The 27200-nt window shown below is 43.7% G+C and overlaps 1 protein-coding gene across 2 annotated transcripts in view; it reads left to right on the top strand.

The window, feature by feature from the left end:
• Positions 1-27200, top strand: part of CHD9 (chromodomain helicase DNA binding protein 9) — a 128802-nt gene that overhangs the window by 29354 nt on the left and 72248 nt on the right. The window lies entirely within an intron of this gene.

The raw sequence follows: 27200 nt of genomic DNA, 5'->3' as shown, positions 1-27200 counted from the left end.
AAAAAAATATCTGGTGTGTTGTTGTTTTTTTTTTTTTTGGGGGGGGGGGGTTTGTTCCAGATTTTTTATTTTTTTTATGTAGATTGTGAGCCCCACATAGAGCTCACAATGTACATTTTTCCCTATCAGTATGTCTTTGGAATATGGGATGGAAATCCATGCAAACACGGGGCTGAAACACCTGGCTGAAAATGACTTACAAGTTTGTAGCGCCTCCATCGGTGATGCTGGAATTCAATATGGTGTTGGCCCACCCTTAGCCTTGATGACGGCTTCCACTCTCGCAGGCATACGTTCAATCAGGTGCTGGAAGGTTTCTTGGGGAATGGCAGCCCATTCTTCACGGAGTGCTGCACTGAGGAGAGGTATCGATGTAGGTCGGTGAGGCCTGGCACGAAGTTGGCGTTCCAAAACATCCCAAAGGTGTTCTATAGGATTCAAGTCAGGACTCTGTGCAGGCCAGTCCATTATCATACCTCCCAACCGTCCCGATTTCCACAGGACATTTACGATTTCGGTGACGTGTCCCGCGGTCCCGGTTGGAGGGAGGTATGTCACGATTTCAACTCAGATCTGCGTCCAGAGGATGCAGATATGAGTTGAACACATACACGGCTGAAGCAAGGAGCTGTCACAGTTCAGCTCCTTGCTTCGCCGCTGAACGCCGCCTACTGGCTGTGTAGACGCGATGTGATGAACCCACATTTTTGTCCCTCTTTCGGTTCTTCAAAAGTTGGGAGGTATGCATTACAGAGATGTTATTGTCGTGTAACCACTCCACCACAGGCCGTGCAGTATGAACAGGTGCTCGATCGTGTTGAAAGATGCAATCGCCATCCCCGAATTACTCTTCAACAGTGGGAAGCAAGAAGGTGTTTAAAACATCAATGTAGGCCTGTGCTGAGATAGTGCCACACAAAACAACTAGGGGTGCAAGCCCCCTCCATTACCGATGGAGGGCGCCACAAACTTGTAAGTCATTTTCAGCCAGGTGTCTGGATACTTTTGATCACATAGTGTATGTAAGAAGGACTTCTACGTCTCCATTCTACTACTCTTGGTTGTGGCTCAAAAAACTGCCTAAAATATGTAATGGAACCCAAAGCTTTTCCATAATATGTGGCATAAGCCTAAAAGGGTTTTCCCATCTCAAACATTTATGCTACATCTACAGGGTAAGCCATAAGCAGATGTAGACCCTCCTCCTTTGACTTCTGTGAATGGAGAAAAATGGCTGGGTGTCTACAGGTCTTTTTGTTCACTTCTAAGGTAGTCCAAAAAATAGCTGAATAAAGAATGGAGAGACGCATATATATGCGGTCACCTTTCCATTTGCTGCAATCCCTATTAGGCATGTTTTAAGCAGACCCATATACTAGTCTGTACTAGCAACTATACTGTACAAAGTTTAGAGGAATGTACACTTTATTTAAAGAGAACCTTTCACGTTCTCATCAATGTGCGGTATTATTTACTGCTAGAAAGCAGACAGTGCGCTGAATTTAGCAGATTCTCTGTTTTCCAGTATGTGCCTTGGTGCTGGAGATATTGATGTCGTTCACTTTGGCACCGATATCTTCCCACTGTCAGAAGGGGAGGCCTTACATCATCACTGGGCTGTGAGGAATATTGGCAGGGGGTGATGTGGTCTTTGGGAGTGTTCTTCATAGCCCGGTGATGCTAGTCTGTAAGGCCAACCCTTCTGACGGTGGGAAGTTATCGGTGCCAAAATTATCAGCATCAAGATTTCCAGCACCAGGGCGTATACCGGGAAAACCAACAGTGTGGTGAATTAAGCGCACTGTTGGCTTCCTAGCAGTATATAATACCACACATCGATGAGGATGTGAAAGGTTCTCTTTAAGACATTGCGGAAAAACTGTTTTTGTTTGTGGGTTTTGTTTTTGCAGATTTCGCTGCATTTATTAGAGTCAAATTCAAGAATGGCTTAAAAAGGAATTGGTTATATACTTCTTATTCTCACTTCTGTTAAATTCACTCCTCGGTTTGGTTCAAAAATATGCAGCAAAATCTGCAACAAAAAACCATTTTCCGCAACGTGGTGCCTAAGAATTTATGGTTCTGATTTTGAGGTGGAAATGCCCTCAAAATCTAAGCCAAATTCTTCTCTGGTTAAATCCTGCGCTCTGCTTGATCTTGCGAAACCTGCGCTCTGCTTTATCTTGCCAGGGGTTCTGCTGCGTATTAAGCTGCAGAACCCGTGGTGTGAGACGCTCTGCTACGGCTTTCTGCTGTCGGAAGGGCGTAATTGGAAGAGGAATCTGAGGCACATGTACACCTGAAATTCTTCATTTCCCCTGTCTGAACATACCCTAATTGTTACCATTAGTAAAAAGAAATTTACAGAATTATTAGGGGAGCGACCCTGATAGTGGAAGAGTATCACCAAGGCTCACCTTAGCCACCACTGTGACTGAAGATAAACTGACTATTCTTAATGAAAACTGTTAAAATTTATTCTACGAAATCAGCGCTCAAGGTCGGGATTCTATAGAGGACCCATCCTCTCTCCTGAAATGTCAGTTTTCTGCATGAAATAACAATTTCCCATAGCTTTACATTGTGTCGTTCCTCTGTAATTCCTCCTTGAAACTTATAAAATGGTGTAGCTCATCACAGTCTGGCATGCTTGATTTGATAGGGCCAAACGTTGTAGGGAGACCCCAAACTCGTAACACACAGTTGTCCAGTCCAAAATATTATAGGAGGAATAACACAGGGATGGCTGAACAACTAAGTAAAGGAAAGATCTTCCAGAATAATTGTTTCATGGGCAAAACGGTTATTTGCTAAAACAAACATGTGAAGTTTGGAGACAGATCTTGAATCTACAGAATTATTGAAATACTTGATGGAATATTCTTTCTGTAGTAAGCATACAGTATGTCAGTCCTTGTCAGGTTTGTAGATGGAAATATCTATACTGACACCTGCAGGCCGAAGAGAGCGCTGCTCAATAGACTGATAGGGGAAAACCATCATTGGAATAAAATGTGCAGGCCACAATGAGATTGGATGTGGAGTTCAGCAAAACCTGAAAAAAATACTGTGAAACCATTAGGGCAGAAAATAAGGCTATGTTCACACTACCATTAATGTTGTGTTTTTTTGTTTTGTTTTTTACATTGGAGTGAATGCAGAGGCAGAGGGACTCCTGACTGTGGGGCTCCATCTACATCTGTCCTTTAGTGTTCATTGTCCTTGTCCTACCACCCAACTATTGACCACAGTGAGAAAATTTTGATCATAGTCGGTGGTGGGAGAGGATAACCTGCATGGAATATATGGCTAGCTAAACAGGCTGTGGGCGACCGCTCTGATAGGGGACGCGCGGAGGACTTAAATAATGTGGTGTGATATCGTAATGTTGCATTTTGTAGTTTACCAATTTAACTCCTGCAACAGCCGGTCACCCAGTCTCTGCCTGATACAGAAGAGACCCCGCGGCCGTGGCACTATCTCATCTCCTGACACGGGTGTCATATCTAAAGTCCTGGCATCCGCCATACAATTATGGAGATGTTGGGAAAATTTAATTAGATGATTCTGTGAAAAAGCAGAATCGTCTGAAATGTTCAGGACAAATTAATTTGATTAATCGTCTAAGGCCGGCACTCCACATTGCGAAAATGCAATTTAGCTACAACAAAATCGTGGCATATTGCAGTACCTGCAAAGTGGAAAATATGTGCAGTGCAAATTTTGCAATTCCCAAAACTGTTGTGTTTTTGTAAATCGCAACATTGTTAATTATACCTATATGGAAACGCTGGCATTTCTATATAGGTATAATAGAGACAGGAAACCCACAGAGGAAAACTATGTTTTATTTTGGGTTTTTTTAAATATGAAATTTGGGATTTATTTATTTATTTGGGATTATTTATAATTCTGGCATGCCTTGCTATGTAACTCTCCCCACCCAACAGCATGTCTTCATGCTGCTGGGGTTTAGCATCCTATGTGCAGTATTCTCCATGTCATCCGTTGCTACATTCAGGTGTTTGATAAGATGAATTTTGGATGTGTGACCTAAATGACATCTTGTACGTGGCAAGCATAAGGGAATTGAAATTCCCGTGGCCTTCATCTTCTAACACATATTAAAGAATCCTCTTCAATACAGACAATGGGGGAATTTATAAAGACTGGTGTTTCCTACATGTGTTCCTACTGGTGTTTCCCAAGTGGTGCGATCTGCTGCAGCTTCTTAATCGGGTGTACACCCATGCGTAACCCCCACATGCAACCATGGAGGTTCTGGCCCAGCTCCTTAACAGCTGGAAGAAGAGGGCCAGCAACCACAGCATGCCACCGTGGAGGTTTCAAGCCTCACTCCTAACAGCCTTCATATATGGTTTCATATCAGTTGCTAATAATCTATTGCTAATGATTACATTATGACTACAACACATTTTACTTTTGCCTGAGGGGAACTGTACAATAAAGAGCAGTCTGTCCCCCACCTCTACCCATTACTGGTTTATTGACATGCAATTCTGCCAGGAGTAACTGTACAAGCAAATAAATAGCTTAAAGATTAAGTTAGCATAATATAGGAGACTCAGGAACACTGGACTGCAGATATATGCAGGCATGTTACAGTCTATAAGATCCCTGACATTGGAAATGATCAATCTGTGAGCACAGTCAGTAAAGCTGCTTGCTGTCTGTGAATAATATCCCATCTGTAGTCACACGCAGCCAGAAGTAGATAAAAGGATGTGAGTAGATTTTTCTTCCATTGCAAGCTGTGAGATGCTGCAAAATGTTCAGTTTCAGCAGTTTACTGTGAAGAAGACTGTCTGTCGCTGGGTTCACACCAGCATTCGGGTCTCTGTATTAGGTTTCCTATCAGACACTGTCTGGCCGTGAGCGCCGGTGAGCATTTTATGCTTTCCGCGGCAAAGCCGTTTTTTTTTTTTTAACCAGACACAGAGTACTGCATGTCCGACTCTGTGTCCAGTTAAAAAAAAAAAAACGGTTTCGCCATGGAGAGCTTAAAACGCTCACTGGCGCTAACGGCCAGACACTTTTCAAACCCATTCAAATGAATGGGTTTGAAACATTCCTGCAGGTTTCCGTCTCCTGCCCAGTTTTGGGCAGGAAGTGGAAACCTGTATGAACGGAGACCCTGGGTGCAGATGTGAACGAGCCCTTATCTAATATATCTATGGACAAGACTTCCCTAGTAATAAGCAGTGAACGGCAAATTAGCTAGAAGGGAGACTCCTAGTAGCAGGAACATTAGAGAGGTTTTTCAGGTACAAAGCAGCAATATTAATAAATATTATATGCATTACATTTTTGTTCAGAATCTTATGCTCTATTAAATGAGACCAAGTTATCTGAAAAGTTACTGACTATTTCATTCACCCTTTTTGGGTTTTTTCATTGTCCTTTGCCATTTACCAAGCCCTTCACTGGTTGCACATTGCCCAAGAAATAGTTTGAAATGTTAACCCTAATCTACAAGGCCATCCATAACCTGTCCCCTTCATACTTTTATAAAGTAATCTCCCACTACATAATCTCTGATCCTCTCAAGACTGCCTTCTTCGCTATGTTCTTATCTCCTATGTTGTTAATCTAACCTCACTACCATAACACACAAAACTGTCCCACACAATAACAATCTTCAAGAGAACCCTGAAGATTTAACTCTTCAAGAGAGCCTACAACCTTCATTAACCGTGCCACCACCATACCGCCATCTGAACAGCTTTCTGTAGACCCTAGTAGTTGTGGACAGGGTGCGCACAAGAAGATAACCTGACCGCAATAGGGCCTGTTCATACGGAGTAAATTTTGGTAAAATACATGTGTAAAAAATACACATGTAAAAATAAGACTCCCATTGGCTTCAATGACATTTTACACATGCATTTTGACGGTTTTTTTTACACGTGTAAAAAATGTCATGGGAGTCTTATTTTTACACGTGTATTTTTTAAACGTGTATACACGTGCGTTTACTCCATGTGAATGGGCCCTAAGGAAATCATGGCTAGGATTGTGACAAGTGCTAGACCACAGAAAGTTGCTGCATTCATGAATATCTATTGGCAGCTAATCAGTATAAAAGATTGTCACCACTAAGATGGTTAGAAAAAGTTTTCTAAAACTCTGTAAAGCGTAATGTTTATTAACTGTCTACAAATTTGGTTAAGTTCATTGGAAATATAGCATTGACTTGGCTGTACTGTAGCCATAAACATTTGTGGAGCTACTCCGATCACTTCTGTCTCCCCTATCAACAATACAGACAGGGCAATTAGGTGATGGGGAGTAGTTACCGTAGATGCCAAATTCTGTAATTTATTTTTTTTGGGTCCATTTGTGCTAATGGGAGAGTGGATCTGTGCTATGCTGTCCCTTACTTTTGCTGCTTCTAGTGCTAGGGTCACACTAGCATTCGGGTTTTTGTTCTTCAGGTCTGCTAAAAAAAAAATATTATAATAATAATAATATGTGCTCCACAGTACGCCCCCCCCCCACACAGTATTATATGCTCCTCAGTACACCCACCCACATTGTATTATATGCTCCTCAGTACGCCCCCTCCCACACAGTATTATCTGCTCCTCAGTGCACCCACCCACATTGTATTATATGCTCCTCAGTATGCCCCCCACAAATACACAATACTATATGCTTCTCAATATGCCCCCCACACACAGTATTATATGCTTCACAGTACGCCCCCCCCACAGTATTATATGCTCCTCAGTACGCCCATGCACACTGTATTATATGCTCCTCAGTACGCCCCTCCACACATACACAGTACTATATGCATCTCAGTACACCCCCACAGACATACACAGTACTATATGCTTTTTAGTACACCCCCCACACACAGTATTATACACTCACCGGCCACTTTATTAGGTACACCATGCTAGTAACGGGTTGGACCCCCTTTTGCCTTCAGAACTGCCTCAATTCTTCGTGGCATAGATTCAACAAGGTGCTGGAAGCATTCCTCAGAGATTTTGGTCCATATTGACATGATGGCATCACACAGTTGCCGCAGATTTGTCGGCTGCACATCCATGATGCGAATCTCCCGTTCCACCACATCCCAAAGATGCTCTATTGGATTGAGATCTGGTGACTGTGGAGGCCATTGGAGTACAGTGAACTCATTGTCATGTTCAAGAAACCAGTCTGAGATGATTCCAGCTTTATGACATGGCGCATTATCCTGCTGAAAGTAGCCATCAGATGTTGGGTACATTGTGGTCATAAAGAGATGGACATGGTCAGCAACAATACTCAGGTAGGCTTTGGCGTTGCAACGATGCTCAATTGGTACCAAGGGGCCCAAAGAGTGTCAAGAAAATATTCCCCACACCATGACACCACCACCACCAGCCTGAACCGTTGATACAAGGCAGGATGGATCCATGCTTTCATGTTGTTGACACCAAATTCTGACCCTACCATCCGAATGTCGCAGCAGAAATCGAGACTCATCAGACCAGGCAACGTTTTTCCAATCTTCAATTGTCCAATTTCGATGAGCTTGTGCAAATTGTAGCCTCAGTTTCCTGTTCTTAGCTGAAAGGAGTGGCACCCGGTGTGGTCTTCTGCTGCTGTAGCCCATCTGCCTCAAAGTTCGACGTACTGTGCGTTCAGAGATGCTCTTCTGGCTACCTTGGTTGTAACGGGTGGCTATTTAAGTCACTGTTGCCTTTCTATCAGCTCGAACCAGTCTGGCCATTCTCCTCTGACCTCTGGCATCAACAACGCATTTCCGCCCACAGAACTGCCGCTCACTGGATGTTTTTTCTTTTTCGGACCATTCTCTGTAAACCCTAGAGATGGTTGTGCGTGAAAATCCCAGTAGATCAGCAGTTTCTGAAATACTCAGACCAGCCCTTCTGGCACCAACAACCATGCCATGTTCAAAGGCACTCAAATCACCTTTCTTCCCCATACTGATGCTCGGTTTGAACTGCAGGAGATTGTCTTGACCATGTCTACATGCCTAAATGCACTGAGTTGCCGCCATGGCTGATTAGAAATTAAGTGTTAACGAGCAGTTGGACAGGTGTACCTAATAAAGTGGCTGGTGAGTGTATGCTCCTCAGTACGCCCACCCACACTGTATTATATGCTCATCAGTATGCCCCTCCACACATACACAGTACTATATGCTCCTCAGTACACCCACACACACACAGTATTAAATGCTCCTCAGTACGCCCACCCACACTGTATTATATGCTCCTCAGTACGCCCCTCCACACATACACAGTACTATATGCTCCTCAGTACGCCCCTCCCCCCCCAAACACATACACAGTACATTATTGCAACGAAAAAGAAGTAGCGGTGGCACTGTAGTAAAGCCTTAATATAAAAATGTTTCAGGAATGACGCACTATAACCTCACTTATTCAGAACCAGGTGTGTGTTGTGGAAGAAAATAAAGGATATACCTGTCTGTGCCATCTCTTGGAGGTGCTCATGCCCAAAATATACTGGTAGGACAAAATATATACGAAAAGAGAAAAATGGGGGATGAACATCTACATGGCTTGAAAAAGCACTGTTTGCGCGAAACGGCTTTTGCCTTTTTTTCTTCGCCTTGGTGTAACGTCATTCTCTCCCTATGTTTTTAAAGAATGTGGAATAAAGAAATTCTTTTATGAGAAAGTGCCTTGGTGAGTGCCCCAATTTTTCTCTTTTCGTATATATTTTGCACATACACAGTACTATATGCTCCTTAGTACACCCCCCCCACACACCGTATTATATGCTCCTCAGTACGCTCCTCCACACATACACAGTACTATATGCTCCTCAGTACGCCCCCCCACACAGTATTATATGCTCCTCAGTATGTCCCCCCACACACAAATACACAGTACTATATGCTCCTTAGTACACCCCACACACCGTATTATATGCTCCTCAGTACGCCCCCCCCCACACAGTATTATATGTTCCTCAGTACACCCCCGTTATTATATGCTCTTCAGTAGGCCCCACCCCCCAGTCACACGGACCGCAGCCTACACTGACTGCTTTCAGCTGTATGCGCATTTGCACATACAACTGAAAGCAGCAAAAGCTCACTACCGTGGAATTCTGTTGTTTTCTGGCATCAGCCTCTTATTTCCATATATAAAATTCTACACATTGACTGAATTTTCTAGCTCTCAATCTCCATACACTTCTATAGACCTGCCTATGTAGTTTCATTTGCTGTTATTCTGGCTCAATTTTTATTAATTTCATTCAGAATGTGTCAACAAATATCAATAGCTGTTGTCTCTTGTGGATAAGGAAGGACTTTAAGACTTGGTCCAACCCCTTAAATAGAGGCGGGTCCTCTGCTCAGAAACAATGTTTAGAGAAACCTATTTTCCTCTGCAGGACCTGTCTTGCCCTTTGGGCCCGGTTCACATTCCCAAGTGGACTCCCGAAACAGAATACCGAACGCAGATGTGAACCAGGTCTCAGTTTGGTGGTGGTGGTGCAGGGAAATAGGACACTTACTCTCTTACTTGGCCCATACTCTCTATGAACAGCTATCCTGCCAAGCAAATACAAATGTTCTTTATTAGCGTTACCAAAGAATAAGACATTTGGTGTTTCCAAAGCAATAAGGAGGTTGGGGGTGGGGTGGGGGGTAAGGGGTCCGTGGGTTGGGGGTTTGAGTGTCCTTAGGGTCTCGTCGTTCTTGTTTAGGGCATGTGGATATCGGTGGGTATGGGGTAGACGGGTGATGGTGGGGGCTTAGTGGTTTTTTGGGTGGTGGGTGGGGGGTTTCATAGTCCATGGGGGGTGGGTGATTTGATAGTCCATGCGTCTCATCTTCCTCTTATTTGGTGACAGCTGGACACGTATTGGGCAGCGATCTCCACAGTGGCCTCTTCTTCTCCCAGTAGGATGTACAGTTTCCTCTTCTCGTCTGCAGATATGAAGTCTGGGAAGTGGGCAGAGAGTCTTTGGTAGTAGACGGCTCTCACAGCTGAGTATTTGGTGCAGTGTAGCAGGAAGTGGGTCTCGTCTTCTAGGGCCCCCTGGTCACAGTGCTGGCACAGTCTGTTCTCCCGTGACTTGTACGTCTGCCTCTGCCACCCTGTTTCGATCAGGGCTTGTTTGTGTTTGGGGTGGTGTATTCTCTCCAGGTAGGTGGCCATGGTGTAGTCTCTTTGAAGGGATTGGTATATAGGGAGGTTCTTGTGTACTCAACAGGGGAGGGGGGTCAAAGGGAGGTGTATCTCCTCATGAACAAATAGATCACAGCTGGATTTCAAGCTCCCCCTTTGTCCCCATACACATGACATGGTCAACAGAACCCAGCTTTGCTGCTAGGGCTGGATCCACACTTGCATTGGAGTCTGTGTAGGAGATTCCGCCACAGAAAATAATTGGAGAGAAAAGTCACACAATGAGGACTTTTCTTTATGCCGGTTTCAGTTAAAAACTGTCAGAAACCGGGAGGAAACCGGCTGGACCCCATTATAGTCTGCAGGTTTCCTTGTGTAACCACATTTTAAAGAGGACCTTTCACCATATCCGGGCACAGGCAGTTCTATATACTGCCAGAAAGCTGACAGTGCGCTGAGTTCAGCGCACTGTCGGCTTTCCCGATCTGTGCCTGGTGTGAAGAGCTTACGGTCCGGTACCGTAGCTCTTCTATGGTCAGAAGGGCGTTTCTGACCATTAGCCAGAGACGTCCTTCTGCGGCGCCAATCGCGCTGTGCTGTGGAGCCGGGAGGAACGCCCCCTCCCTCTGCTCACACAGCTTGTCCGTAGACGAGCATTATCAGGAGCCGGAAGGGGGCGTTCCTCCCCGCTCCACAGCACAGCGCGATTGGCGCCGCGAGGCAGAAGGACGTCTCTGGCTAATGGTCAGAAACGCCCTTCTGACTGTAAAGCGCTACGGTACCGGGACCGATAGCGCTTTACACCGGGCACGGATCGGGAAAGCCGACAGTGCGCTGAATTCAGCGCACTGTCAGCTTTCCAGCAGTATATAACACTGCCTGTGCCCGGATATGGTGAAAGGTCCTCTTTAAGTGGACAGGGTCTCCATCTTTTAGGTCATGTAAACCCAAATGATGGAAACCCTAACATTAGTGTAAACCTAGCTTTAGTTTTTCTACAGATAACAACTGAGGATCCTGGAAGGGAATGAATTCCGCGCACTGCCAGCTTTCCCATTATGTGTTTCGGGGCTGGAGGTATTGGTTACCGTAGTTTCGGCACCTATCTCTGGCCACTTTCAGAAGGGTGTTACTGACAGTCTAGCTGGGCTGTGAGGAATACCCACCCCTGACAGTACTCGTCCATAGGCTTGTAATGGAGGGGGCATTCCTCCCAGCTGACAGTACAGGGCTATGGACGAGTACTGTCGGGGGTGAAGGCGCTCCTCACAGCCCAGCTAGACTGTCAGCAATGCCCTTCTGACAGTGGGCAGAGATCGGTGCCAAAACCTAGCAGCACTGATATCTCCAGCCCTGGGCACATAACGGGAAAGCCGATGGTGCACTGAATTCAGCACATTGTCGGCTTTCTAGCGGTATATAAAACCGTGTGTGCCTGAGGACATGAAAGGTCCTCTTTAAGGGATGCTTCAAGCAAGTAGCTATTGCCCAAAACAAGGACCCCTTATAGGGGATCTGATGAAAGACCTTTCTGGACAATAAATCTAAACATGATCAGAATTATTGAATCTTCGGCTACATTCACGTTTACAACGTTCTTTCCCTTCCATATCACGGAAACAAAAGAATGGGAAAAAAATGGACCTGTCCCATCCCATTGACTGTAGAGCGATCCGTCGAGTCTCTGTTATGGGACTTGACACAGTCTGAAATTGCAGACAAAAAAAAAAGATAATAGAGAAGCCTCCGACACAGATGTGAACGTCGCTTTAGTATGTAGATGACAAATGCTTTATAATATTCTCTGTGGGTAGTGTGAGGTTTCTGATTTTGGCCATGGTCACCATTTTGCCTTGCGTATGGTACAGTAGGAGCAGCTCTTTCTATAAGGGATTCTGTGTAAATGCTCAGTAACCATTATGGAAGCAGTAGCAGAGCTGATGTATCATCTGGCAGGCTCCTGGTGATATATTATATATCCCTGCTCTTACATAGGACTGCGGGTTATATACTCGTGCTCCTACATAGGACTGCATGTTATATATCCGTGCTCTTACATAGGACTGCAGGTTATATATCCCTGCTCTTACATAGGACTGCAGTTTATATATTCATGCTCTTACATAGGACTGCAGCGTATATATCCGTGATCTTACATAGGACTGCAGGTTATATATCTGTGCTCTTACACAGGACTGCAGGTTATATATCTGTGCTCTTACATAGGACTGCGGGTTATATATCCCTGCTCTTACATAGGACTGCGGGTTATATATCCGTGCTCCTACATAGAACTGCATGTTATATATCCTGGCTCTTACATAGGACTGCAGGTTATATATCCCTGCTCTTACATAGGACTGCAGTTTATATATTCATGCTCTTACATAGGACTGCAGCTTATATATCCGTGCTCTTACATAGGACTGCAGGTTATATATCCGTGCTCTTACACAGGACTGCAGGTTATATATCTGTGCTCTTACACAGGACTGCAGGTTATATATCCGTGCTCTTACATAGGACTGCAGGTTATATATCCGTGCTCTTACATAGGACTGCAGGTTATATATCTGTGCTCTTACATAGGACTGCAGGTTATATATCTCTGCTCTTACATAGGACTGCATGTTATATATCCCTGCTCTTACATAGGACTGCAGGTTATATATTTGTGCTCTTACATAGGACTGCAGGTTATATATCCGTGCTCTTACATAGGACTGCAGTTTATATATCTCTGCTCTTACATAGGACTGCATGTTATATATCCCTGCTCTTACATAGGACTGCAGGTTATATATACATGCTCTTACATAGGACTGCAGGTTATATATCCCTGCTCTTACATAGGACTACAGGTTATATATCCGTGCTCTTACACAGGACTGCAGGTTATATATCTGTGCTCTTACACAGGACTGCAGGTTATATATCTCTGCTCTTACATAGGACTGCAGGTTATATATCCCTGCTCTTACATAGGACTGCAGGTTATATATCCCTGCTCTTACATAGGACTGCAGGTTATATATCCGTGCTCTTACACAGGACTGCGGGTTATATATCCCTGCTCTTACATAGGACTGCGGGTTATATATCTCTGCTCTTACATAGGACTGCGGGTTATATATCTCTGCTCTTACATAGGACTGCAGGTTATATATCTCTGCTCTTACATAGGACTGCAGGTTATATATCCCTGCTCTTACATAGGACTGCAGGTTATATATCTGCTCTTACATAGAACTGCAGGTTATATATCTGTGCTCTTACATGGGACTGCAGGTTATATATCTGTGCTCTTACATAGGACTGCAGGTTATATATCTGTGCTCTTACATAGGACTGCAGGTTATATATCCCTGCTCTTACATAGGACTGCATGTTATATATCCGTGCTCTTACATAGGACTGCAGGTTATATATCTGTGCTCTTACATAGGACTGCAGGTTATATATCCCTGCTCTTACATAGGACTGCATGTTATATATCCGTGCTCTTACATAGGACTGCAGGTTATATATCTGTGCTCTTACATAGGACTGCAGGTTATATATCTGTGCTCTTACACAGGACTGCAGGTTATATATCCCTGCCGTTACATAGGACTGCAGGTTATATATCTGTGCTCTTACATAGGACTGCAGGTTATATATCTGTGCTCTTACACAGGACTGCAGGTTATATATCCCTGCCGTTACATAGGACTGCAGGTTATATATCTGTGCTCTTACATAGGACTGCAGGTTATATATCCGTGCTGTTACATAGGACTGCAGGTTATAGCATGACATTACTCACTGTGTAGTCAGGGCCTGTCCATAGAGTTCATGACAGATGGGCTCTGCTACCTCTGCCTGTGCATGCTGCTTGTAAAGTTCTGGATTCAGGCAGCCATCACATTGCAATACTTCCGTGTCAGCCTGATCTCCTCCTCCTTTCCAGGCGACTGCTGGAGAGGGATGTCAGGCAGCCATGTAATCTGATCCCAGATATTACGCTGTGCACAGGGGGAGGACAGGGAGGGGGGGGGGGGGAACATACTGCAGGAAACTATTACTGAACGTTGGAGACTAACCAAACCCCAGCACGCCTGCTTATTGGCCTGGGCCGACTCTCAGGGTGAAGGGTGAACAGGAAGAAGAGTCAGGGGGAGAAAGAGGTGCCAACATCCAGGGACACCTAGGGTTAACACGAGATGCAGTGACCATGCGCCATCACCTCCGCTCACATCTGTAAGTTGGATTTCTACCCTGGCACAGCCTTAAAAGGCCTTGGGGCAAAATAGCAGAAAAGCAGAGAAAGCTGTGTCTTATGCTTGTGTTGTATCACAGTGATGTAGCAGAGAGGAGTTTGTCACTTGGCACAGTTGGGGTGTTACATAGGACTTCAGGACCCTAGAGTATTCATTCAGAGAAGTAGCAGAACACAAAAAAAAAGTGGGAGACTTAAGGAACAAGTCGGCACGTCTACATCTGTAATCCCTTTCTTTCTCTTCTTCTCCAGAAAAACTCTGCAAAGCCTTAAGTAACGCGTTCCATGCCTTCTAGCAGGGAACAGGTTAATCATCTTCCTCACATTCATTACTAAGCGGTAATAAAAATATGGCTGCCAGATCTTTTCAGCAGAAAGTGATTTATGAGGGGAGGTCTCTGGGGGTCCTCATATCATCTTCATTATTGGGATTATTTATTTATGGAGTGTCAACATATTCCGCAGCGCAACGCACAATTCAAAGAAATATCTTTGTGGCTCAACCAGTTTCTTTGTTACCAGCTTGTGCTGGGAGGCAAGCGGTTAAATCTGCAGCTTGGCCAAGCCTTTGTATGCCTGCATTTTTTTTATTATTATTTCTATAGAATTCAGCAGGGCTTACCCATTACAGTCAGGAGGACGGAGCAATATTTCATTACCGGGCCGATGGGCTGAGCTCTGCAGTTTGTAACACTTCTGCCTGCTATAGATGGGTCTACTCTGTGATCACTATCCACATGTAAGGATAGCGGCGATCAGATATATATATATATATATATATATATATATATATATATATATATATATAAAACACACACTGGTTTGGACATTTTCTGCCAATACTATAGACCGGCTTTATATTGACCGTGTGAGATCGCTGCATCTGGCCAGACTCTGCTTCTAAAATCTTCACTGACCTAATAGGAAGTGGTATGAAATTAAAATCTGCTACCTCTATATGGATGACCCTTTTTAGTTGACTTACTTTAAGCCACAAATTCTGCGCGCTTAAGTCACTCCTCACCGTGCGAGAAGCCACATTCTAATGTCCAGCAAGTGGAAAAAATGTAGGCTAGATTAGTCGCCACGTTTACGCTAGTGTCTTGTTTGCAGCACATCACCCAATGTAAATGATTTTTAGGACCATATTAAGGCTGGGGTCCCACGGGTCCCCTGGAAACGCTGCAGCAAAAAGATGTGGCGTTTTACCATAACTGCAAAGTGAATGGATTCTGGCTACTCCCTTCCACTCATTGCAGAAAAATGCTGCGATTTCAAAAACTCGATTTTTTATAAATCGTAGCATATCAATTATACCTATGGAAAGGCTGGTATTTTCAGTATAGGCATAATAGAGGTAGAAAGTCCGCAGAAGAAAACTCTGCAAATGTTCTGTGAAAAATGCTGCAGAAAAAAATCACAACGCGTTTCCGTAGCACTCTTTTCTGTAGCAGTTTTTCAGCAGCGATCAGTGACAATGAGTGTTTGCATATTTGTTACTCTGGGCGCCATTATACTGGACAAAGATTGGGATCGATCAGTCCTATAAATGATTGTTCAGGTGAAACATATTTAGCTAAAATGCAGGAATGGTTTCCAGTGGAAACCATTATTCTATCTTAATAAAAAAATTTAATTTTGGCTTTTTTTAGGAAGAAATTATTTGACTGTAATGATACTGTGAAAATCTATTGGTAGAATTATTGGATGACCCTCACACTTGTGGACAAGTTTAATAATTTACGTAAGAAGTAGAGATGAGCGAACACTGTTCGGATCAGCCGATCCGAACAGCACGCACCCATAGAAATGAATGGAAACACCTGTGACGCCGGCCGGCCACCGGCAAAGTCAGCGTCACAGGTGCTTCCATTCATTTCTATGGGTGCGTGCTGTTCGGATCGGCTGATCCGAACAGTGTTCGCTCATCTCTGGTAAGAAGTAAATATATAGATCTTGATAAAAAGCGTTCATACACTTTATAGCGCTGGCTGTAGTTTAAAGCTATATTCACCCAACTGTGAATTATAATGGATGTCGTGCACAAGTGAATGGGAGCTATTAACATGACTGTTATTTTGATGGTCAGTTGTCTATTTTTGTCTGTTTTCATGGACCTCCTTGTACATTCAAATGTATGGGGTATCTGTGAAAACTGGTGCCCATCGGGTGCAAGATAGCTATGAAAAATGGACATATTCCATGGCAGAAAGTCCACAGAGGAAAACTCTGAAGACTTTCTGTGAAAAAAATACGCTGAGTGAAAAACCACAATGCTTTTCAGCCACAATCTTTTCCGCTGTGTTTTTCCGCTGTGGCTCGCTTCATGGGGCCTAAGGGGGCATTCACACGGTGTAACGCGGTGCTGATTCTTGCATGATAACTCGTAAGAATCAGCGCTGCAAAACAGAGTCCATTGACTTCAATGGGTTCCGTTTAACGCGCTTAGCACATTGAAATCAATGGGAGGCTTTTTAACCCATTGATTTCAATGTGTTACGCACATTAAAAGGAACCATTTGAAGTCAATGGGATTCTGTTTTGCAGCGCTGATTCTTACGCGAGTTATCATGCAAGAATCAGCGCTGCGTTACACCGTGTGAATGCCCCCTTAGCCTCAAGAAGGTTCACCTTTCCCAAAAAAAAAAGTAACAGCTGCTGTCTTCAATGAAACCCACAATGCAGATTCTTTATGGATGAAAGACATTTTTTGAGAGAAGTCCTCAGTAGTTGATACCTTTTTTAATGGCTAACTTAAAAAGTTTTTTGATGACATATCGAGCTTTCGAGACTATAGAGGTCTCTTCATCAGGATAGTATAACACAATTTCTGAAGTTAGGCATATATATATATACATTTCATATCCACTGGCTAACACGGTACAAGCATATTTTTTCTTATGTCTTTATGGATGGTGACACACTGACACAGATATAATGGTTACGAGTAGACGCTGGAATAAACTTGGCAGAATGTGGTGGACATTGATCATCTTGCTACATGTGTGGGTGTGGGTTGTCACAAAAAAGGAGTAGCACTTGATGTAACACAATGTGTGCCAATTGTGCAGGAAAATTCTGGCGTAAAGTAAGATATCTAAAAGGTGGCATAAACATAGACTAGACTGTACAGCAGATACACCAGGTTGTCATCCAGCATTGGTCACTGTGATACATCTGGAGCATTTACAGTCTGCCTGTCTAAGGCTGGGGCCACATCTGCGCCGGAGTCTCTCTATAGACCATCGAAATCGTTGGAGAGAAAAGTCAATCACGGGACTTTTCTCCACCACTTTTTAAAATGACAGAGCCCATTATAGTCAGGGGATTCAGCCATTTTCCATGTGTAACCACTGTGTTAGCTCTCCAGTTCGTCATTTTGGTCCCCCAGTGGACCCGAACAACGGAGAGCACTGTGCTAGTGTGAAGCTAACCTCAGTTTACACTGTCTAAGGGAAGCAGCAGACCATGTTTCACCCATGAAGTATCTGCCTCCCAGCGACAATGGGAAGTACTGCAATTGGTACAGGTCAGTATGTCGCAGGGACCTCTACCATCAAAGATAACTATACTGCTAGGAGTCCTGTTCCCAGCACAAAGTTTAATCCGGAAAATCTGGCTGACACACGGACCGTGTTTCACAGGTGAAATACAATCGCGTGTTGCTCCCCTAACTATTAGTAAATCTGGGCCATTGTGTACCAGGTATAGCTATAACTCTGTGGTAACTCTGAGTTCACACCGTTCTCTTTTACTGAAGGACTACATGCAGTTTTTGATAGCATACAGGTAGAACGTATAGTAACCTGCTAATCATTACTACAATTCAAAACTGCATACAGTCCTTCCGTAAAAAGCACTGTATAAACTCCCCCTAAGGCCTCATGCATACAAATGTATTTCGGCCAGGAAACTTCTTTACCCTGAGACTTTACATGGGGCTTTTCTGATGTAGCACATGATACGTTACTATATATAATAACAGCCATTACACTGAAAACCTCTGGTGTACTGGTTGTTGGCATACAAGTGAGAGTTATAGTAATATGTGCTACTCATTACTACAGTTATATACCATGTGCAGTCCTTCAGCAAACAGCACCATGTGAACTCTACCTAACAGAAATCTGCATGACCAGTACTCTGAAATGAATCTGTACCAATGGCCCATGGACTGGATGGGGCCATAGACAGACATAGCTGCTTTCAGGTTCACCGTGTGTCATCACCATGTGTGGAGTTCTGTGATGTAGTGACTAGTTGTAAGTTGGCCTGAAGCATGTAAGTACTATATATATTTAAGGGTAAGTTCACACGGGATTTTTTGGTCCGGAACCTGAGGCGGCGGACCAAAAAAACGGGTAGCTGCGACTGAATGGCAGTGCACTGCATCGGCATCCAGTCGCGCACTCTGCTCCGGATTAGGCCCAATGAATGGAGGAGGGAGTGTCTTCAGGGTGAATCGTGAGGCAGAAAGGCTCCCGGAAAAAAGAACTGACCGGCTCCCATTGATTTCATTGGGAGCCGTCTTTTTGGTCAGGATTTTGAGGCAGTGGCAGCAGTTTCCCAATAGGTATAATGGAAGTAGAATCTCCGCAGTAAAAACGTCTGCAGACTTTAGGCTCCATTTAGATCATGTTTTTTACAAAACTGATGCAAAAAAATGGATGCAAACTAGAGATGAGCGAACACTGTTTGGAACAGCCGTTTCGAACAGCACGCTCCCATAGAAATGAATGGAAGCGGCCGGCACGCGGGGGGGGGGGGGGTTGGGTAGGTGGCTGGCTGCTGTCAAAGTCTGCGTGCCAGGTGCTTCCATTCATTTCTATGGGAGCGTGCTGTTCGGATCGGCTGATCCGAACAGTGTTCGCTCATCTCTAATGCAAACGTCCAAAACTTTCAGTCTAATTTTTTTTTTTTTTTTTTAAATATAAATAACATTGTAGTTTATAAATGGTGGTGTCCCCATTAATAATATGGCTCCTCTCTCTGACAACTCTCTTCTTGCATACTATAAGTGATCACACTCCACTTGACTCTTGACCTTGTATATTGAGCATATCCCCTTGTCTAGTCTAAGTAGTGCTGTAAATTCTTGGCCGTGGTGACCTCTGCACTGTGTGTGGGTCCCCTGGAGTACATGTGATGAAGTTGTCTTATATAACATGTGCTGTCTGTCACAGCTCAGTGCAGAAAAGCTGAAAACATTCCCACTCAGCAGGATGATCAAAGGGCTGATAAGAGAAGTGTGACTGACTGTCCACCACAAATCCTCTGTGAGCCAGACATTGTGTATTGTCAGGCTGTCATCCAAGGCTTCCCCTGTCAGTATCTGCCCACCCCTCTGCTTCTCATTGTTAGGGCCGCACTGATTTGTGGGCTGGATCTATATTAAGCATAGTTTATAGGGCTGAGTTCACATGGTGCTTTTTAATTAAGAACTTCTTGTTCCTTCTGGTGTTTTCTTAAACTGCAGTAATGTCCAGCACATTTTACTACTTTACATTCCATCTGTAAGCGAATGGTCTGCAAATGAAACCTCTGGCATAGTAGAAATCCCTGTCACCTGCTGATATAATTCATAGTCACCCAACACTTTAGCAGAAAGTAGTGGCCCAAGCGCTAAGTGGGGGTTGTGGTGGATCCTTGGCGGAATAAAAGGCCTCCAGGAACAGATGGAGTTACATCATCATCCCCTATAGACCAGACATATGCAGTAGCAGGAAAGATGTACTGATATTTATAGCACTTTATTTGTGGGTATATAGTGTTGTCGTATCTAGGCTTCCCGCAGTTACTTATTTATCATACTTGTATAGCGCCAGGATATTCCGCAGTGTTTTGTCATATATATACGGTAACAATCTAAATTCCCCATCAGTTTATCTTTGTGGTGACAAAGGAAACTCATTCAAGCAAAGGAAGAACATACAAACTCTATGTTGTACTAACCACTAACCACTCCATGTTGTGCTAACCACTGACTTACCGTGCTGTTGTTTAAAGAAACCTGTCAGCAGGATTGGGGTAACTAAACCACCAGCATCTTGTTACACAGGGTTAAGGAACCCAAACCTGACATTATCCAAACCATCCATCAGCCAGCCTTGAGTAAATGTGCAGTTAAGTGAGGAATATTGTCCTAGACTTCACCTCTGACTGCAGATGAGCCTGAAGAAGGGGAGAGGAGTCCGAGATTCAGCTCTAGGAAGTAAATGTCCTATATAAGTTTAAGGGGAGCTCCCCCTAGTGGGCAGCATGACTGAGGCACTGTCAACCCTATTTACATATCGGGAAACAGATTTGCATATTCTTCCCATGATCCCTCACAGTGGAGCATAAATGGCTTAATAAGACTCCACACACCTACATGGTGGTCTCTCCCTAAGGAGTGACAATATCCCCTTAACCTGGTCTAGAAGCCTCTCACCTCTGCCAAGTCAGTCTTCTCTGCGCCAGGCTGAAGAGATCCAATCAGATCGAAACAGCTGTCCTCTGACTGACTTGGTAAAATCCCACATCACTGCAGCAAAGGCCTCTGGGAAGGTCGATCATGATGTTAAAGGGAGCTCCCCCTAGTGGGCAGCATGACTGCGGCACTGTCTCCCCTATTTACATCTCGGGAGACAGATTTGCATATTCTTCCTATATAAGTTTAAGGAAATATCTGGTATTGACATTGCCAGTTTTGAGACCCTAGCCCCAACTAAGTGAGATAAAGAAAACACAATGCAATGAATGCAAGTCTGACATCTCCTAAGCTTCTTTACCAGGTGTTTTAAGTGATATGCCGTTAAGTTGGTTGGTGCACTGGAGGTGGAGCTTCCAGTCAATGGAGCACTTCTCTTGCTTTGTAAGACCCTTACTGTCTGCTGCCTGCTCCACCCCATTTTGTGAGAGTTGATCCTCCCACTCCTATGACATCACTCATCTGACTTGAGCAGCAAGAGCAGTGCTCCTTCAACCCCAGGAGAAAACACATATAAACCTGGGGTAAATGTCAGGTGTTTTTTTTCTTTCTAACAGAAAAATCAGCTGGAGGAAAGAAAAATCTGCTCCTGATTCCCATCGCAATTAATTTGCAAAATACTCTGTGTGAGCTTATCCCAACATTAGTTGACGTAAATATATTTGCCACATTTTTGGCATATCATGTCTTTTTTGGGTCATGCCCCTTTCCCTGAGGCCACACCCCTTTCCTGATAGGTGAAGCCCCTTTTCGTGCAAGTTGAAAGTGTGGTGCACAGCTTGTTAGACAGTTACACCAAAATTCTGGTGCACTTATAAACCTCCCCCATAAATGATCCTTCATGTTTTACAGCTACACTTGCTACAGAAGATAAGAACTTTCAGGAATGAATTGAAAAGAACAAAAATGTTCTAATAGCAAATTTCTGATTTGATTTGCTACATTTTGTAATCTGGCAATGAATAAAGTATTATAGACTAAGTAGGCCATTATATCTTGACTAGAGATGAGCGAACAGTGAAATATTCGAGATTCGTGTAACAGAGCTCAGCGCACACTCAGCTCTGCTACATCTCTGGTGTAGCAGAGCTCAGCACACAGCCAGCTCTGCTACATCTCTGGTGTAGCAGAGCTCAGCACACTTTCAGCTCTGCTACAGCTCTGGTGTAGCAGAGCTCAGCGCACACTCAGCTCTGCTACATCTCTGGTGTAGCAGAGCTCAGAACACGGCCAGCTCTGCTACATCTCAGGTATTGCAGAGCTGTGTGCTCAACACTGCTACATCTGAGATTGGACTGTGGACCTTATCTTAGACTCCGCCTCCTCCGGCGCTCAGCTCTGTTGCATCTCTGGTGTGGCAAAGCTCAGCACACACTCAGCTTTGCTACATCTCTTGTGTAGCAGAGCTCAGTGCACACTCAGCTTTGCTACATCTCTGGTGTAGCAGAGCTCAGCGCACGGCCAGCTCTGCTACACCTGTGCGCTCAACACTGCTACATCTGAGATCGGACCACAATGGAGACTGCTGTGGACCGATCTTATACTCCGCCTCCTCCGGCATAACCAGCTTTGATTGGCCGAATGCTGTACTCTGTATGGCATTCGGCCTATCAACACTGGTCAATGCTTTCCTATGGGAAAAAGTCAGCTCCCACATATCGCAAGCTGACAGGGATCCCGACAAGATAGAGCTCCAAAGAGCTGGGTGAGTAACATTCCCACCTAAATAAAAGTAATCCCTAGCTAACCCTGCCTGTACATCTATCCTGGTCTCACAGTCACATAGTTCACAGTCTCATATTACCCGAATCTGAAATCCACCATTCGTATAAAGTGGAGGTCACCTGATTTAGCCAGCCAATTACTTTTTCCGATTTTTTTTTTCGATGCCTCCGTTGTCGTAGTTCCTGTCCCGCTTCCCCTGCGCAGTTATTGGTGCAAAAAAAAGTGCCGGGGAAGGTGGGAGGGGATACAAATTTTTAGTGCGTTTGCCTCGTGGTATTCGAATACCTCGAACGGCCTGATGTTTGATCGAATATCAATTCGATCGAATGCCGTTCACTCATCTCTATTCTTGACCTTTAGTCAGTCTTGAGGCAGAGGTTTGGGATTGATGTAGGAAGATGGTTGGTATACGTGCAGTCTGTCACCTACCAGGACACCACTTAGGTTAGTGTAGCTCAAATTCTATTTAATTAATTTATCTTTATTTCACTAGGAAATTTGCATTATTCTCTGGTGACCAATAGGGCACAAGTCTGTTGTTCTGTTTCTCTTTCTCTTTTTTTTTTTTTTTAAACTATTATTTGTTTATTTATTTATTTTACTATAATTCATTATTATGCTTGGAAATACAAACTAAATGCCACATCAGTGCCATAGGCTTTGCATGGAGCAACTGGGTGCATGCCTGAGCAGTCGGCCTCCCCATCAATGTACTAGGGCTGGGGGAACAATGGGGGGGGGGGGGGTTCCGGCATTTGGACCTCCACTGATCTAGCATTTATCCCCTATTCAGTGGACTAGTGATTTTATACTTCTGGTCTGAAATACCTCTATACCTGATCTGTTACTTTTTGTTGTTCTGTAAAGGTATGTTCACACGGAGCTTTTTGCAGGCGGATTTTGACACATAATCCGCCTGCAAAAATGCCTCTATTTATTTCAGTGGGAGTCACTCGTTTTTTTCTGCTAGCGTTTTTTTTCAGATAGCAGAAAAAAAATTTTTGCACACCCTAGCTTCATGCGGTTTCCGCTGCTGAGTCAGTGGTTCGAGACTCCCTCCTGATTAGGCCCATTCACCCCGGGCCTAATCAGGAGCGAAAGGCTGCAATGTTTTGAGTTGTGTTTTGTTTTTGTTTTTAAAGAAAAAGGGGAGTTAGGTAACATTCATTAAGGAAGCCATGGATAGCACCAACAACCAAGTGGGATCAGTTTATGTGTCCACCATTTTGTAAGACTGTGTGCAGGGCTTTTCCGTCTGACCACCATTATAAGTGTTATGGAGGTTCGGCATTGTTCTGTGATGTGTTATAAAAATAGAAACCATGAAAGAGGTGAGAAGAGAGTCTTATCAGTACTGGTCAGGGCTCGTTCACATCTGTGCCCGGTCTCTGGTTATACAGGTTTCCGTTTCCTGGCCGAAACTGGGAAGAAAACAGAAACCTGTAGACATTTTTCAAACCCATTCATTTGAATAGGTTTGATAAGTGTCTGGCCGTGAGCACCCGTGAGTGTTTTGTGATCTCCACGATGAAACCATTTTTTCTTATAACCGGACACAAAGTCGGACATGCAGGACTTTGTGTCCAGTTTTTTAAAAAAGGGTTTCGCCGCAGAGAGCATAAAACGTTCACCGGCGCTCACGGCCGAACTTAGTCTGATAGGTTTCCGTCTTCTGCCTGCAAAAGACGGAAACCTGAGTACGGAAACCGAACGCTGGTGTGAACCCAACGTCAGTCAAAAGCTGGATTTTACTTCAGGCTATAAAATGTATACCTCCTCTAAAACAAATAGCGTGAGATGTATGACAATGGAAAAATTACTATTATATATTTCATAGCAATATGCGTAGCATGTGTAACCGTTAGAGATGAGTGAGCATTGGTGTAAAAAAAGCGCCAGGGAAGGTGGGAGGAGAATCAAATTTTTACTGCATTAACCACATGGTATTCAACCAAGTACACCAATAACTATGCAGGGGAGGTATTTGATCGAATACTCACTCATCTCTAGTAACTGTATATAACTTGGCAATAGCAAGTATATGACTGTATGTGATAACGTGACAGCTGTATGTATAGACTATATGTGATGGTATATGATAACATGATGGCAACATAACTATGCTTATACTGTATATGATAATATGACAGCACTGTGTTTCAGCTATATATGACGGTATATGATAACATCATAGCAATATGTATAGGCTTATATATGACAGAACTATGTTTAGCCTACATATGAGAGTATATGATAACTCGACAGCAGTATATATAGGTGATATGTGACAGTATATGATAGTGAAGGAAATAATTATTTGATCCCTTGCTGATTTTTTTAAGTTTGCCCACTGACAGATGAACAGTCTATAATTTTAAGGGTAGGTTAATTTTAACAGTGAGAGAGAGAGAATATCAAAAATAAAATTCAGAAAATCACATTGTATAAATTTATTTGCATTTTGCAGAGAGAAATAAGTATTTGAGCCCCTACCAACCATTTAGAGTTTTGGCTCCTACAGACCACTTAGACGCTGTCTTAGGGAGCCTTCACACGGAGTTACGCTGCGCTCATTCTGGTCGTAAAAACACGTTCAGAATGAGCGCGTAATACATTGAAAGCAATAGGGAAAAAAGCCTCCCATTGATTTCAATGGGGAGCGCACATATGTCGGCCCCCATTCAAGTCAATGGGAGCTGCTTTTTACGCGCTCATTTTGAATGTGTTTTTACTATCAGAATGAGCGCGTGTGTATTTTTGCAAAATACACATGTAAAAATAAGACTCCCATTGACTTCAATGACATTTTACAGGCGTATTTTTACACGTGTAAAAAATATCATTGGAGTCTTTTTTTTTTTTTTCAAAAATACACGTACGTTTACTCCGTGTGAAGGCACCCTTATATTGTCACCTGTATAAAAGACTCCTGTCCATATACTCAATTAATCAGTCAGACCCCACGTTTGACCGAAGACCGAAGAGCTTTCCTAGGATGTCACGGACAAGTTCATAAACCTGCACAAGGCTGGAATGGGCTACAAAACCATAAGTAAGGGTTGGTTCACACTAGCGTATGTATTCTATCCGGTTAGAGTCCGCATGAAGACCCCCCAGACGGAATACAATTGCAAGTGCTGTGCTGTCAAAGCACACGGACCCCATAGACTATAACGAATCATTAGTGCAGGCAGTGCGCGGCAAGCACACGGACCCCATTATAGTCTATGGGGTCCGTGCGCTTTGATAGCACAGAGCTTGCAATTGCGATTGTATTCCGTCTGGGGGGTCTCCATGTGGACTCTAACCGGACGGAATACATGCGCTAGTATGAACCAGGGGTCAGATGCTGGGTGACATTGTTGGTGCAAAAGTAAGAAAATGGAAGAAATAAAAAATGACTCAATCGTCATCGATCTTGGGCTCCATGCAAAATCTCACTTCGTGGGGTATCCTTGATCATGAGGAAGGTGAGAGATCAGCCTAGAACATGAGGGGAACTTGTTAATGATCTCAAGACAGCTGAGACCACAGTCACCAACAAAACCATTGGTTACACATTACACTATAATGAATTAAAATTCTGCAGTACCTGCAATGTTCCCCTACTCAAGAAGGCCCATGTGCAGGTCCATCTGAAGTTTGCCAATTAACACCTGGATGATTCTGAGAGTGATTGAGAGAAGTTGCTATTGTCAGATGCGACAAAAATTGAGCTCTTTGGCATTAATTCAACTCACCGTGTTTGGAGGAATAGAAATGCTCCCTATGACCCAAAGAACACTGTCACCACTGTCAAGCATGAAGGTGGAAACATTATGTTTTGGGGGTGTTTTTCTGCTGAGGGCACAGGACTACTTCACTGCATCAATGGGAGAATGGATTTTACGGTATATGACTCCATCCTAAGTGACAACTTTGTTCCCTACGCCAGGACATTAAAAATGGGTCATGGCTGGGTCTTTCAGCAGGACAATTACCCAAAACATACAGCCAAGGCAACAAAGGAGTGGCTCAAAAAGAAGCACATTACAATCATGGAGTGGCCTAACCAGTCTCCAGACCTTAATCCCATAGAAAACTTATGGAGGGAGCTGAAGCTCTGAGTTGTCAAGCGACAGCCTCAAAATCTTAATGATTTAGAGATGATCTGCAAAGAAGAGTGGACCAAAATTCCTCCTGACGTGTGCGCAAATCTCATCATCAACTACAAAAAATGTCTGACTGCTGTGCGCGCCAACAAGTGTTTTACCACCAAGTTTTGCCAGAGGGATCAAATACCGTATTTTTCTGACTATACGACGCACTGGACTATAAGACGCACCTAGGTTTTAGAGGAGGAAAATCGAGAAAAAAAATTTTGAAGCAAAAAATGGTAAAATATTTAATGCATGGGAATTGTACTTTTGCAACAGCTGCAAGGCCACATCGACAGGTGATCCTGCAGTGTACGGCGATGCATAGAGCGTTTTTTTGCGGGGCCAGGTGTACTTTTTAGTTATACCATTTTGGGAAACGTCTGTTGCTTTTATCACCTTTTATTTAAATCAGAGGCAAAACTGTAAAAAACCCTCGGAGGTTTGGCACTTTTGATTTTGAC

Source organism: Leptodactylus fuscus, chromosome 7 (genome assembly GCF_031893055.1).
Source record: "Leptodactylus fuscus isolate aLepFus1 chromosome 7, aLepFus1.hap2, whole genome shotgun sequence".
NCBI lineage: Eukaryota > Metazoa > Chordata > Amphibia > Anura > Leptodactylidae > Leptodactylus > Leptodactylus fuscus.
This window is presented reverse-complemented; position numbering and strand designations above follow the sequence as displayed.